Source organism: Erinaceus europaeus, chromosome 7 (genome assembly GCF_950295315.1).
Source record: "Erinaceus europaeus chromosome 7, mEriEur2.1, whole genome shotgun sequence".
Classification (NCBI taxonomy): domain Eukaryota; kingdom Metazoa; phylum Chordata; class Mammalia; order Eulipotyphla; family Erinaceidae; genus Erinaceus; species Erinaceus europaeus.
In genome coordinates, this window is record NC_080168.1 from 23,958,935 (window position 1) to 23,973,573 (window position 14,639).

General features: G+C 37.3%; 1 pseudogene; it reads right to left on the bottom strand.

Moving 5' to 3' along the window:
• Positions 1–5,743: 5,743 nt before the first annotated feature.
• On the bottom strand, positions 5,744–5,864 carry LOC132539665 (small nucleolar RNA SNORA70; annotated as a pseudogene).
• Positions 5,865–14,639: the final 8,775 nt, after the last annotated feature.

A 14,639-nucleotide genomic window follows, 5' to 3' on the forward strand; every position in this document is an offset into this window, starting at 1 on the left:
GTCAATAACAGATGCTGAACAAACATTTGATAGTGATCAAACATTTGAGAACGAAGAGCTACCTCCAACCAACTAAGGTTTGCACATAAACCTGAAATGTGGTGATTACTGTGATAAATAAATAAATACATTTCTGAACTGAGAAGTCTTTGAAAAAAACATTGAATGGGTTAAATTAGAAGAACAAATGGGATCATTTTGACATTCACATCTTTACCATACTTCAGTTGTGTGGTATAAAAAAATGGCATACTCAACTAGGAAAAGCAATGAAAATCACCTGAAAACTCAACAAAAATACAAACAGGATTTCTTCAGAATCTCACTGAGCCACAGGTGAGTTCTGACATGTATTGTAGGTCGATGGAAAAAAGGTGAGGGAGAGATTCTCAGGAATGGCTGGGGACAATTTGAGAGTTACCCAGTATAGCATATGGGTGGTAGTGGGAAAGTAGATCTGGGTGCTTAACCTGTGAACTCAGGGGCAACAGGATATTGAACTGCTCACAGGACCCACTAGTATTTAAGGGGGAAAAAAGCTAGCTGAAATTAAAGCCCTATGATGGGCTCAGGCTCCCACAGCTGGCTAGAAAAATATACCCCAGATAAGTTCTGGTGGTATGACATCTGAGGTATGTCACTCAAGAGAGTTTCATTAAAGCAACATGAACTGTTTTTTAAAAAATCACCTAAAAACTCACTAACTTACAACTGGAAAATTTACGTTGTCAGAAGAAGGAAAACAGGGAATGTGGGAGGCCTTAAACTGTGGCCCAGGGGTGTCAAAATATTGAACTTCTCACAAGGATTTATGGCAAAGGCTTGACTGTGAACTAATTCTGTGTAGGCTACACAGACAGTAAGTAGCATCTGGCTAAGGAAATGAATCCTCCTTTTTCTTTGAACATGAAGGAGAAAGGAACTCTCCAAGGCTTCTGCCTCTCAGAGGCTGGGACAATAGCAGGGAGACCCTATTTTGATATGAAAGACAACAAATTTCCCTGATATCAACAACAAAAATCACAGTAAATGTAGAAACAGAAACACACAGAATAGCGCAGCGGGTTAAGCGCAGGTGGTGCAAAGCACAAGGACCGGCATAAGGATCCCGGTTCGAACCCCGGCTCCCCACCTGCAGGGGAGTCGCTTCACAGGCGGTGAAGCAGGTCTGCAGGTGTCTATCTTTCTCTCCCCCTATCTTCCCCTCCTCTCTCCGTTTCTCTCTGTCCTATCCAACAACAATGACAACAACAATAACTACAACAATAAAACAACAAGGGCAACAAAAGGGAATAAATAAATAAAATAAAATATTTAAAAAAAAAAGAAACACACAGAAAGCAATGACAGAAACTCCAAGTGACCACACAGACCTAGATCTGGAAATAATGACAAAGATAAGTTCAGAAAACTCATTACGAAATCAATTCAACATACAACTTAACATACAGACACAGATTCAAGAACTCAGAGACCATTTACCAAAGAATTAAAAGAATTATGTAGTACAGAAAAAACAAACAAACAAACAAAAACTCCAAACAGATCTTCAGGGCGTGAAGAACACTTTGAATACAGTTCAGGCAGAGGTAAGAGCCTAGAAAGTAAACTAAATTTGGTGGAGAGAATGTCAACACTAGAAGCTGCAACTACATTTAAAGCTGTTGGAGAGGCAAGCTTTAGGAAACATGAGGAACACCTAACTGAGAAAATCATTTGAGTTAAACAGATGTTACTCTTGTTACAACTGAGTTGAAATTTAGGCAGATATTTTTCTTGCTACATATGAATCAGGCTCTTGACTAAGTGGATTCTATGTTTTCTTCTATTTGTTTTGATTTATTCTATTTATTTTCTTTTGGCTAGAGACAGAGAGCAATTAAGAGGGGAGGGGAGGTAGAGAAGGAGAGCAAAAGGGTGGGGGTATGTGTAGCACTGCCTCACTGCTCATCACTTGCCCCCCCCCTGCATTTGGGGGCTGAGAGCTTGAACCAGGGTCCTTGCACACGGTAATGTGTGTTATATATGCCACCATCTGGCCCCACATTATATACTTTAATACAGACCTTACATATGGGGCAGAACATTCTCAAGCACTGCAAATTAAAACCTTAATCAACACAAGGAGGGCTCATTCTATGAAATAATACTTAAGCCAAAATAACGTATTCTAAAACTGGCTGATTTTTTTTTTTTTTGATGCCCTACAAAAGACTGAAAAACCTCCTACTTCTGCCTCCTAGCTAAGCAAAGAACATAAAAATAGAAGCAATAAATATGTGAGAGATTGTGTGGGATAATCACAACTTTGACAAATACCTAGTCATTGTAACTATTGATTGAGGGTACAGGTGGGATTTGAGATAGCAGCGGTCTAGCAGGTAGGGCAGCATATAAAGCAGCAAGCATGAGGTCCCAAGTTCAATCTTCAGTGTTCCTTGTTCTAGAATGATGCTTTTGTTCTTTTTCCCTCACTAATAAATAAATGAATGAATATATTTTTAAAAATTAGATATTGTTACAGAGCTTTTGCAACTTATTAGTTTGGTACCACAGAGTAAAACAGAACCGTCTACACTACCCAGTTATGCAAAGGAAGAAGGTTGACTATGCATATACTCAACAATATAGAGAATGAGGCTTATATATCTTGCATCATACCCCATCTCTTTCTGCTCCTGGTGTTTTTTTAAAAACCTTTAGGCTAGGAGGCAGGATTAGAAGTCTAAAGTTTATCTCAGATGACTTGCTTTTGACTATTCTTTCTCCCTCTTTCTCTTTAAATATTTTTACTGATGTTAATGAGATAGATACACAAAGATAAAATAATATATAAAAACAGACCAGAGCAGAAGTATGTTCAACTTTGACTTCTGGTGGTACTACGGATCAAACCTAGGCCTTAGAGACTCAGGCATGAAAGTCTCTTGTGTAACAATTATGCTGTCTACCCATTCTGCTCTTGGCTCTCATGATTTTCTCCCTGCCAAAAGGAGGTAGGTAACTCCTTGATGACCTTGTATCTTAACCGCATTTAATCCCCCCGCCCCATTTAGCATTTTTGTGCTCTGTTTCAAGATGGTCTAACACTATGATAAAACTTTTGTCTTTTCTGATACCTGATACATGTCTGTTGACACGAATCTTTCTTAAATACCAGAAAATAGTGTTAACTTTCTTTTGGATACCTACAACTTGGTTTTAGCTCTGCTCTTCTCTCTCTCTTTACTTTTCAGTCTCTACTTTCTATCAAGCAGCCTTCAGAAATGTAAATGTAGGTAGAATTATGCTGTAAGCCTGTTCTTCATAAAAAGAACAGCTTTTAATTAAATTAGAAAAAATATATACCGCCACAGGCAACACTTAAACTGACAAGGAATGCATTCTGTTAATCTTTGCAGAGAGGCACTGTATACTGCACTTAATTTAATTAGGTAGAGAAAAGGCCTGTTCAGTCCTAGGGGGTTTACTAATGTCCTTTTAAATTGAGGACACAGCATTTATATAAAGTCATTTTAATATCAGGCAATACATTTCTAAACAGTAATTTAAAAATATCACTTGCTATTATTAAATGATACCTTGTTGCAGCTTCTCACTTCATGAGACAACTTTCACTTCACAGAGAAATTCCACCCATTAACGGGCCCTTTGCTCCCTTCCAATAATTTATTGATTTTGACAGTGTTAAATAATTAGGAATAGGTTCCCAGGAAAACAACTGCAATGGGGAAGTATACGTCAAAAGTATATTAGAGTGAATAATGTATTTGGATTATGTTTCACTTCTGGGCCATGGTTGTGTGTAATAACAAATAAATTTTATATTTAAAATTGTATTACAGTTTTGAAACAGGTTATATTTTGATGTCACTTCAGGCACTACAGATAGAGAAATTAAAACTAAGAGATTTTATTTATTTTTAATTTAAATATTACTCTCTGATACTTCAAATTCATCACTCAGTATGTTTTTTTAAATTAGGCTGATTAATGGTTTATAGTAAATACAGTTATCAGTACATATATAACTCTTTCACTCCCTGTCTAAGTATTCTTATACCATCATGCAACAGGACCTAAAAGCCCCCCCTCACCATCACTTCAGAGTCCTTTACTTTGGTCCAGTTTCTCAATATAGGTGTCCAACAACAGATTAAGTGGCCAAGAAAGTTGCGGTATATATATATATATATATATATATATATATATATATATATATATATATATGAAGTCATCACTGAATATTTCTATTCCTTTGACCATGCTGAAAGCTAGCCAGTATCTTAATCTATCACACTATAACTTGCAATGTAATATTATTTAGAGAGAGAAAATCCCAGTGCATGCAGCTACAGTTCAAGAAGCAAATCATATAATTATTTTTTTTCTGTTTTCTAAACTTCTTTATGACACTGAGAAATGGACTATGGTCTGGAATATAGGTAACACCACCACTAAGTGACTTCTTCAGGCTGATAGTTTTTCTTTCAATATTTTAGAGGTAAAGGGAGGACAATGAATAAAAAGAGAATGGGAGAGACAAAAGAGCACTGCTTCACCATTTGTGGAGTTCCCCCATCTTATTTATGGTCATCCCATGTAATGTTGAGTGACCTCAAATCCAAGTGAAGTATGAAGTCTACTAGGTGAGCTACCTCCCAATTTCATGAAATGTTACATTTTATGCAGCCCTTTTTTGCCCAGAATTTCAAAGGGCATTATTCAAAGATTTATAAATAAAGACATATTTATAAATGTAAATAAATTTGGGGGAGCTTTATACATCAAAATGAAGATATATACCTGTTTAGTTCTTTGGGCTATATTTGTTAATTTATCTATTTATTATAGCAGTTGAAAGTAGAGGCTAAGTGATAATGGTTTCCCACTGAACTGGTCAAACCTGGTTCCTGATAAAATAAACTTTGTAATCTCCCGGTGTTCTTTCTTTTAAGGAATATTTATTTATTGTGAGAATAGGTAGAACTAGAGAAAACGATGCTCCTGATGTAAGTGACCAGTGATGGTGGGGAGAAGAATCTATTAAAGGTCTAGGCTAATCCAAGAACTCCCTCATTAGGACCCCAGATGATAGAGTGGTCCGTAATGACCAAAAAAAAAAAACCATCATTAAATGAGCCAGTCTCTTGACCTTCTCTAGCTTTGTAGTTTTTTCAAGAAATAGATGTTGATATTTGTTGTTTTAGAGAAGAATCTAATCTGGTCATTCTCACTCATTTGGCCATCAGGATTACCTCTTTCTAAGTCTTTCTCCCCACCCCCTTTTTTTAAAAATAGGAAATAGATTTACTATATGTGACTAAGAAGTGTGAACAGTTCTGGGGCTCTTATGAGTTCAAGGCCTTCATTTGTCAGAGATACCCATGATTAATGATTTATTTGTTCAGAGTTCTCTGACTAGTGATATATTTGACCCCTCAATCATCTGGAATGAGTTCATTTTAAGTCAACATGTCTCCAAATTCATCTATTCAACTTAGTAAAGCCCTACTTCTTAGAGATAAGGGTTTTCTCATAGCCAGTGACTAGAAGCACTGCACGAGGCCAAAACACATGCTCCTCATCTCACAGTGTGGTGCTGATGAACACGATAGCCTAATCAATGTGGACTCTGGACACCCTGTCCTGGAACTTTCCAAAAAACACCCTACAAACCTATCTGGAACTTTAGATTGGAGACAGCTGCTCATCAGCCATGAAATGAATATTCAGTAGTAAACGTTTTCTCCCAGGTCCTCCAGGAGAACCTGTAAATGCAACAGACTGCCCACACTACTAAGGAGGCCGCTCTCTGCAGTCATTAGGTCCCATGGGGGAAAACTTGGGGTTATTTGCACCTGTGGTTTCAGGTTAAGTGGAGGCTTGAGCTGTGTTTAAGCAATAAAGGACTATTAGATAAAGGGCAGATAGAAGTTAGGCTAACCTACTTGGGTTATCTAAGAGTACAACAAATACTTTTTCTAATTACAAGGATAATGTAAGTTGAGGAAATTAGTCCACAACAAACAGTGCAAATTCACTTTTAGCAATAGTAAGCATCTAATTTTCAGTACTGATCTGAAAGCCCAGGCAGACCTCTGATTTAAAATTACTGTTTGGGGACAAATTCAGGAGTTCATTTTCAGGCAGCATGTTTCCTAGCATTCATTTGCAGAGCTTTATATAACTGGTACAAATTCATCCCCCATTTATATAAGATACATTAATAAATGCTTAGAAAACCAGGACCAAAGAAATCTCATGATATGTTGAAAATCATAACCACTTGGGAGATACTCTATGAGAGCTAAGAAAATAGACTGGATTGTCAGGTAGACTAGGTAGACCTAGTTCTGTGACTTATTAGTTAAATTATATTAGGTTTATTACTTATACCTCTGTAAAGCTCAAATTCTTTGTCTCTAAAATAATACTATGAAGTGTGACTGCTTAAGAATTAAAATTTAGGGAGTCAGGCTGTAGCTCAGCGGGTTAAGTGCAGGTGGCACAAAGCATAAGGACTGGCATAAGGATCCCGGTTCAAGCCCCCGGCTCCCCACCTGCAGGGCAGTCGCTTCACAGGCGGTGAAGCAGGTCTGCAGGTGTCTGTCTTTCTCTCCCCCCTCTGTCTTCCCCTCCTCTCTCCATTTCTCTCTGTCCTATCCAACAATGATGACATCAATAACTACAACAGTGAAACAACAAGGGCAACAAAAAGGAATAAATAAATATAAAATAAAATTTAAAAAAAGAATTAAAATTTAAAATATACAAAGATATTTATTGTTAAGTTTGGACAGGGTAGGTAAGATATTTATTGTTAAGTTTGTACAGAGTAAGTACTAAATAAATGTCCAACATCACTATATTTGCTGGCAGTCGACATGCCTTCAAAATTGACTTTTGCATTTCTTGATCATTTAGATTAAATGCTTGGTCACAGTTAAACAGAAAACCTGACTCAAATCATTTATAAAGTACACAGTTTGTACAGGTAGTTTACAGAGTAGAGACTTGCCTTGCACACAATATAGGACAGAGACCTAGCACTATATGAAAATTTTAAGGGCCCTGGGGATGTTCCAGTGCAGTGTGTCTTTCTCTGTCTACATCTCTGTCTCAATGAAAAAGCAACATAGAAGTAGTAAAATTATATACCAAGTCTCGGTACACACACATACAATCACATAATGTCTCAAATATTTTGATGCACAGATCCCCGTTCTGAGTATATATTTCTTCAATGTAAGTACTCAAGGTGTCAAATTGGTAACCTGATTGAATTTTAATTGTGGGCTTAAATTGATAATACATTTCTAATAATGACTTTTTCTTTGAAATAATAACTCACCTATAATCTTAGACTAGGAAGACCAGTCTAAGTAACTAGTCTTGTCAGTATATATGATACAGCTATTTGTAAATAGCGTTAATGATGAGGTCTTATATAGTACAGCAAATCCTAACCATGGGATTTTCAAAGTGAACTAAATTCCCAGGTAACTTGGCTATAATAATAATAACTATCTATTGCCTTCTTTAACTCTAAGACAACAGGAACTTTCCCCATTCACTTTAAAATCAATATTTCTCCCAGTCCAGGAACCTCGGAGCTCACTTTGCTTCATGCTTCTCTCAGTCCATACCATTTGATTCTGCGTCTGCTGGTCTTAATCAAATCAATGAAACCAGTGCCACCTCAGCATGCTTCATTTTGGATGGTGTCCAGAGACACCAGGCATGGGATGTCAGCCCTTCTGGTAAGAACTTTCCTACCTCATAGGGCTCCTTAATTACATTTCAGGTGGTGCACTTCCTAACAAAGCCACAGAACCTAGATATAGACCAAGGTCCATGAGATAGAGCACATGTGCTCATGTATCCATAAGTTAGAGGAAAATATATATCTTAAAGTAAAAGTGCACAGTAGTTTGCAGTGACTCACTAAGTGCAGCAAGCAAGTAGAAAGACCTAAAAAAGACACCATAAAGTACTTAATCAAATAGTTTCTACTTATACCAGGATACTCTCCTCACCTGCTTCTTATTTCACTTCCCTCAATCACTCAAAGGCTAAACATGTCAGATAAAGTGAAGACTACAAAAACTGGATAAGGGCAAGAGATCAGCATGCTTTAATGACGGCTATTTTGGTCACTACCAAGCCACTTCATCATCTGGGACCCTAGTCAGGGAATCTTGGAATTTCCACATAGACATGATAGGCCTAGACCTCTAACAGATCCCTATCTCCACTCTCACTGGTCATCTCCATGAGTAACTACATGTGGACCCTCTTGTGGAAACCCTATAGGACCTTGCCCTCAGTGTAGAACATCAGTGGTAGAAACTGCCCCATTCTCCAAAGGAAGACTGGATCAACATACTTGGCCACTCAGGGAAGACAGGTCCTGAAATGAGTGCAGCCTAAAATGTTCCTAGCTATAATCATGGCATGAGAGCTCAGACCTACAGGGATGCAGAGAGGTTACACAGGTTCCTGTGCTGAATATGGGCCCCAGGTCAGATCAACAGGATTTACAGTTAATGATATTTATAGACTTTTTTCTCATATTTGGGAGCTATTCTCTGCCTGATCCAGCTTTGTAGTCCTATTTCCAACCCTGACATCATCTCCTCAGACAATACCTTTAGGCCACCTGCATGTTAGCTGTCCAGCTCCGGCAAAAATTAATAAATTCAAGGGCCCCTTGGACTATACCTGAAATAGACCTACTAGCTTTTTCCAAAATGGAGACCTGAAATCTCGCCTACTATATTTTTACCTTTAGGTTCCTGATTATTAAACAGTTTGTCCTGCTTTATATCTAAATGCTTTTCAGCCACCAAGTTGCAGATACTACCATGACGGTAACAACCTTAACTTCCCTGGGCAGACACCTCACCAGTGAGTCCTGGAACCCCACCTCTCCAGAGCCCTACCCAAATAGGGAAAGGTAGAAACAGGCTGGGAGTATGGATCGACCTGTAATACTCATGTTCAGTGGAAAAGTAACTACAGAAGCCAGACCTTCCACCTTCTGCACCCCATAATGATCCTTGGCTCCTACTGCCAGAGGGATAAAGAATAGAAAAGCTTCCAATGGAGGGGATGGGATACAGAACTCTAGTGGTGGGAATTGTGTAGAATTGTTCCCTTCTTACCCTATGGTTTTGTTGATCGTTATTAAATCAATAAAAAAAAAATCAAATAAGTAAGTGGAATGACTACAAAATAACCACTATATTTGAGCTATTTGTAAAAGTTACAATTCCTACAATTCAGCAGGATGAGAACTTACAGATGCCTATGTGCTCCTTAAATTGTTTTACAAAAAAACCCTGTTGTTAGGGGATCCTAATCTTTTACAATGGGTTTTATGCAAACTTCCTTTAATTTTGTGGTAGAGGGAAACAATATCTTCACTTTAATATTAGCAAGTAAATTTTCATTTCATTCCAAAACTATTTCTGAAGATTCTTCTCTATAAACATCTTGGAAATGATAGTCTAGAATGAGACTGGGGTAAAGAAATATAAGAGCCACCATACATTATCACCATGCCCTCCAAGTAACAAAAGTTCTCTAAAAATGTTTTCTTCATTCAGTACATCTGAGTTTTATTTGCAATTTTAGTTCTGAGACTAGCAACACAAGTGGGAACATCATAACTGACTTTAGTAAATATGACTTAATCACAGGCATAGAGTCAAAATGATAAAATAAAGTGATTTTCTTTTCCTCCACCCATAACAATGGCAAAGTTGTAATAGTATATAGTAAAAATCACATAAAAAGGACATGAATCTCAAATAGGCTTTCACTGCAAGAAAAAAAGGGGGGGTTAGAACCCACATGACAAAGACACAAAGATGCATCTCTTAAGGAAAAATTCTTAGGACCACAAACTGCAGTTTCAAGGAGATCTATAAGGTGCGAGGGCTTTTAATCTAACAAAGAGGGTCAGATTGTACTGAACCCTCAGAACCTTAACCCTATTACAATGTTATACCTACAACTTAAATAGAATAGGAGAGGGATCACATCTGGTTGAACACACATATTACAATGCATAAGGACCTGGGTTCAAGCCCCCAATCCCCACTTAACAGGAGGAAAGCTTCATGAGTGGTGATGCAATACTGCAAGTGTCTCTCTGTATCTCTCCTTCTCCATCTTCCCCTTCCTCTCAAATTTTGACTCCAATGGGAGGTAAAAAAAATTAAAGCAATAAATGGGGTGAAATTTTTACCAGCAGCTTTCCAAATAATCATTGTAACCCACTGAGAGCAGTCTTGGTGGATGCCATATTGGAACTCACATTCCATACTTTGCTGTGAGTGGATCATAGGAGGAACCCTTTCTTCCCAGCACACAACCTATCTGGGTTTATTTCTCACCACTCAGAATGTCTGTGATGTTACTGTTTGAACTGAGACACAGTTTCCTCTCAGATTTAAACCCTGGTTCTCTGAAGCCTAGTCTTGATAAGCACTTGTAACATCAAACTCTGCCTTACTTAGTCATTTTCAAGCACTGACCAATAACTTCTTTTTTTTAAATTTTTTAAATTTATTTTATTTATTTATTCCCTTTTGTTGCCCTTGTTGTTTTATTGTTGTAGTTATTATTGATGTCGTTGTTGTTGGATAGGACAGAGAGAAATGGAGAGAGGAGGGGAACACAGAGGGGGAGAGAAAGACAGACACCTGCAGACCTGCTTCACCGCCTGTGAAGGGACCTGCCTGCAGGTGGGGAGCCCGGGGCTCGAACCGGGATCCTGACGCGGGTCCTTGGGCTTAGCGCCACCTGCGCTTAACCCGCTGTACTACAGCCCGACTCCCACGACCAATAACTTCCTTCTGTTTGTGACCCAAGTCTGTTCAATCACAGACCCCTTCCTTACAGAATACCAGACATAAAAAAAAAAAATTATGTTAGAGAAAGTACTTGAACTGACGAGCCGAGACAGTAACTTGAAGATATTCCCAAATTCAGCAGAGTGATGTAAATATCTTAAAGAAGATTTAAATGCTATGATCTCAAGGATGTTTACAGAAATGAAAAGTTCAGTGGAAGAAAACAGCAAAGTCATAGAAATTATTATAGAAGGTGCACTGAATCAGAGCAAGAAAGAATATCATGGCTTATTAAAAACAAACAAACAAACACCAAAAACAATCCAATGGAGGGAATGAAAGAAAGAAAAAAGCCAAGATTATAGTAGTAAATTAGAATCACTGAATAAATAGCAGGAAAAACAACAAATAATGACATCAAGGAAGGACCGGGGTTAACATAATAGCATAACAAGAGACACCAGAGGGAAAAGAGAGAGAAAAAGGAATATAATTCTTGTTTGACAAAATAATAGACAACAGAGCTGCTTTAGGGTACTTTTCAACATTTGAACAATGTTGAAAGGTTAGCCCATGTCTTCCAGTTTTTTAAATCTTTATTCTGCTTGCTTTTTTTTTTTTTGAGTGTCTTACGCACGTGTAATTTCACTGCTCTGTACCACTTTTTCATTCAGATAGAGAGACAGAAGCAAAGAGGAAGAGACACCACAGTTCCAGAGCTTTCTCTGTGACCATTGCACCTCCAAGTGATGCCGAAACTTAAAACTGGGTCACATACATGACAATGCAAGTCCCCCCACCCTCCAGAAATCTATCTTTCCAGCTTATTATATCCTGTCTCAGTGTGAATGAAAGTGAGGAAACTATCAAAGCAACTCCAAATATTATATAAGTCATATATTCATAGACTATGTTACTTTTTGTTTTCCTTTTTCTTTGATTATTTATTTACTTATTATCAGAATACCATTCAACTCTGATTTATGGTGGTCTGTGGGATTGAATTTGGGACTTCGGAGCTTCAAGCATGAAAACAGTCTTTTTTGAAAATATATTTTTATTTATTTTCCCTTTTGTTGCCCTTGTTTTTTTTTATTGTTGTAGTTATTATTGTTATTGTTATTGATATAGTTGTTGTTGGATAGGACAGAAAAATGGAGAGAGGAAGGGAAGACAGAGAAGGGGAGAGAAAGATAGACACCTGCAGACCTGCTTCACCGCCTGTGAAGCGACTCCCCTGCAGGTGGGGAACCGGGGGTTCAAACCGGGATCCTGATACCGGTCCTTGCTTGAAAACAGTCTTAAGAAGCTATTGTGCTATCCCTCTTTAAAGTTACTATTTCTAATATTGCAGAAAGTCTTTAACACAGTCTTATTCCTTACATAGTAAAGAATGAACTCTTCACATGAAAGACTCAGATGGAATCTATGCGTATGGTCTGGATAATTATGCTACTGAAAATATAAGCATGAATTATATAGTGCATGTCAAGATAATAGACTCCTTTCTATTTTTCTTTTTCTATAAACTTAAAAGAAACTATAATAACAAGTATTTCTTATGTAGGAAATATTCTTTATGGATTGTGGAAGTCATTCAGAATGGTTTAGACCACAGTTTAAGCTCAGAGTTCTGCTAGGAGAATCATAATCTTGTGCAATTCTTTCAGGCCCTGGAACATGATATTGGAGGACTTAGAGGGTGTTGAATTGTTCTGTGGAAAACTGAGAAATGTTATACATGTACAAACTAATGTTTATTGTTTATTGTCGACTGTAAACCATCAATCACCTCATTAAAAACTATTTCCTCTTATAATGCCTACATATGCTCATTCATTATATGCAGTGAATATTTCTCATATTCACTCATAATTTCTCATATTTCTCAAGGCTAGTCAGAATATAGATTCTAGGTCAGAATATAGATTCTGACCTCAGGGACCTTCACACAGAAAAACTGCAATTAAATCTCTATAATATTCTTCCTGTAATAAAAGTATATGCAGCATGAAAGAAGAGGATTTCTCTGAGTCAAGGAAGGCTCCCTAAATGCACTATGGGTTTAAATTAGTGAAGTGGAAAGAGCAATGAAGAACTTATTAGTATGGAACATCATGAGCAAAAGCACTGAGGCTTGAGAAAACATGGTGGTGGAAGACTAAATTCTTAAGAGAGTTATAGAGATCCCATGTGTGGATTTAATAAAGATAAACAAATTTTCCCCTTTCAAGTCACGATATAGAAAACTTAAAAGAACAATTTAAGGTTAAGTATTCAAGGAAAAATTTGTGATTCTCAAGAAAACAACCTATATTTTCTCTGAAATGATTATTATGCACGAAACAAGAAAGGCTTTGGTATGCCTTAGAAATGCAAGACAAGGGAGTTGGGTAGTAACACAGCGGGCTAAGTGCAGGTGGCACGAAGCACAAGGAATGGCTTAAGGATCCTAGTTCAAACCCCCAGCTCCCTGCCTGCAGGGAGGTCACTTCACAGGTGGTGAAGCAGGTCTGCAGGTGTTTTTCTCTCCCCCTCTCTGTCTCCCCCTCCTCTCTCCACTTTCTCTCTGTCCTATCCAATAACAACAATAATAACAACCACAATAATAACAATCACAACAACGATAAAACAACAAGGGCAACAAAAGGAAAAAAAATAGCCTCCAGGAGCTGTGGATTCGTGGTGCAGGCACAGAGCCCCAGCAAAAAAGAAGTGTAAGACAAAAGATAGGCAGAAGAAGAAAAATTTGACAAATAAAATATTTCTTAGCTGAGTGGTATATTTCCTCAGTGGACAGTAATTTCTAATTACTCATTTAGAGTGTTGACTTTGGGGCTGGAAAGTAGCTCAACAGGGTAGTCCCCCTGAGTCACCATGTGTGCAAGCCAAATTACAGCCCAGACTCTATTACAGTGGAGGAAGCTTCAGCACTGTAGTCTTTTGCTCATTCTCCGTCTCTCTCCCTCTCTCTTCCTCTTTCCCTCTCTCTGCCTATGACTATCTCTCTGTCTCTCTCTTTCTGAGTAAGTCAACCTGGAGTGGTGAAGACTTAACAATGATAAAATAGGTATGTATATATTGTGGTGAAGCCCTAGCAAAAGTAAAATACATATGTATATATTTTCTTTCATTCTGTGAGGCCACCTATTATTGTCTTATGGAATCTTGGGTCCAGTAATATTCTGAAAAATCACTACAGGTAGATTATATTTTCCCTTGAGAAAACTATACTTCTCTTTTCCTAAACTATTTTTGTTTAGAAGTAATTTTGTTATTACCATTCCCTCCCCACATTCTAAATTTATTCTACCTCTTTCTAGAAAGACAATTTATGATTCTTTTTGTATATTTTATTATTTGCTTTTTCAATATGGAAAAATCTTACACACTGTATTATAAAGAGGTTTTCTTTAAATGAGTATCATAGTAGAATCTTAACTTTAATCACATGCCAAAGGAAGAGACCTAAAGTATGACATAAAATGTGGTTCAGAAAATGTGTCGATATCCAGACAAAAAGTATTATTATATTAAAAGAATATGCTACTTGGTTAATAAAAGAATAACTAGTCATCCTACCAAATAAAATATTTGAAGTCTTCTCTTGCCAATCCTTTGCTGAAATCTCTCTGTTATTTTCTACCATGTATGGCCTATTTATAGTAAAGTATTATAATGATATTTCCAATATCCATCATTGCATATAGGAAAATTAACCTGGACTCTATTATATATTCAGTTTGATTTCATTCAGGAAAGAAAATGCTAATGGAA